Below are 1,977 nucleotides of genomic sequence, written 5' to 3' on the forward strand. Positions count from 1 at the left end.
CCAACCAACCAAATAAAATAAAATCCCCAATCTCTCTTCCCTTTTGCTATCAGGGGGCAAGAGCTCTCACTGCTCCTGAGATGGTTCAAAATGTATTTTCCAGACATTAGCATGGTGTATTGAGTCATAGCTAACTAAAACATTATTTGCTTCAAAAGCCTTTGCTGGCAAACAGTTCTTATTAGTTTGGTAAGACAATTATAAAATAGCTGAACAGTCACTAAATGAAAGTAAACGTTTAAAGAGAGTAAATTAGTAGTTCTCTGGTAATAGTCATCTGATGAACATAAATAATAAGAAAAATGTTCTCAACCTGAATGAAATGTCTATTTGTGCAACAACATTTCCGTTAACATAATTGATATGACTGAAATTAGGCAGGTTGTCGTCAATCATTTAAAAATCGCATCTGCAACATCTACAAAATGGTGCACTTATAATCTTGGTCCGTATTTGCTTTTTTTTTTATTTGTCTCGGCAGTTGTTTACAAACTAAATGCACTATGTGAACTATCTGTGCCCATCACAGATGGTACTGTCATTTCTATCTTTAGAGCATCTTTTTGAATGGAGATGTGATAAATATTGCACTAACTTCTTTGTGGAAAGTTTGTATACGTCCTGTGTGGTTTACCTTTTAATGCCGGTACTGCTGGTGACAGAAAGCAAATTTCAAAGCTAAGATTGTTATTCTGTTATTATCTGGTCAGTGATAATGCAGTATTTTGTCCAAAACAGAATTCCTGAATTCATGAAACTGTTCTTGGAAGTCATAAACAACTTTTACAAGACTAAAGTCTAAGCCCTGAACTCAAGTATACCTGCTTGTGAATTGATCTTGCATTTCAAATAAAAACATTTCTAAAAATGTTGCCAACTCTTGTGTTTGATGGACATTTGGGGGGGGGGGGGTCCTCACACACACACACACACACACATTTGGTTTCGTCCTCACACAGCACACAGTGTGACCTATCAAATATTACTATATATAAAAAAATAATAATAGTGACTTATTGCAATTTATTTAGTTTTTTCTTTTTTTATATATAAAATAATAAACTAAACAAAGTTTGTTACTATATTATTTTAATTAAATACAAATGCAGTTATTTTATAGTAAACTTAAAAGAAGAAATTTTAATATTTGTATTATTATAATTTTAGATTTGAACTTTCATCATTTTCAAACTGAAAATCAGCAAGCATTTATTTTGGCATGTTGCCAGCAAGTAGGTATATGTGCTTCCGGGTTTAGCGCTGCTGAATGAAATGTCAAAGTATTGCATTGTGCTTTGAAAATCGTAGTGGGTAGCGTAGACTTTCAATTTAAATAGAAATCGTATACAATACAGTTTGTCAATCTAAAATGGTAATTTTGCATTAACAGCTGTCAACCAAAATAGAGATTTTGTAAAAAAAAAAAAAAAAAATACACTGCTTTACAATTTTTCTGGATTCTTTTGGTCAATAATGATGAAAAAAAAAAAATAGTTGAACTTTAATGCGTTTAGAAAAGAGGCACATCCAAATATACCCAAACACCTATAAAGCCTAAACGAAAACTCAAAACTTCACTAAAGTAGGTGATTCTCAATAGGTGATTCTAAACAAACATGCAATTTTTTATGGAGATCGGACCACGGGTGACGCTATAAAGTTTCAAAAACACTATATATATATATATATATATATATATATATATATATATATATATATATATATATATATATATATATATATATGGTAAATTACTTCAAATTTCAGAAAATGTTTACATATTCACACATACACTAGATCTTCACATTGTTCGATATATCTCCTCATTCTTAAAAACTTTGCCTATATGACCACTGCAAATGGTTCTTTAAATGTTAGAGATTATATAAAAAATCTACTTTATGAACTAGTCTTAGGTTTTTAACTCAAAATCAATTAAATCAATGCAGTACAATTTTCTGGTCTATGTCAATAATT

The sequence above is a fragment of the Carassius gibelio genome, chromosome A7 (assembly GCF_023724105.1).
Source record: "Carassius gibelio isolate Cgi1373 ecotype wild population from Czech Republic chromosome A7, carGib1.2-hapl.c, whole genome shotgun sequence".
NCBI lineage: Eukaryota > Metazoa > Chordata > Actinopteri > Cypriniformes > Cyprinidae > Carassius > Carassius gibelio.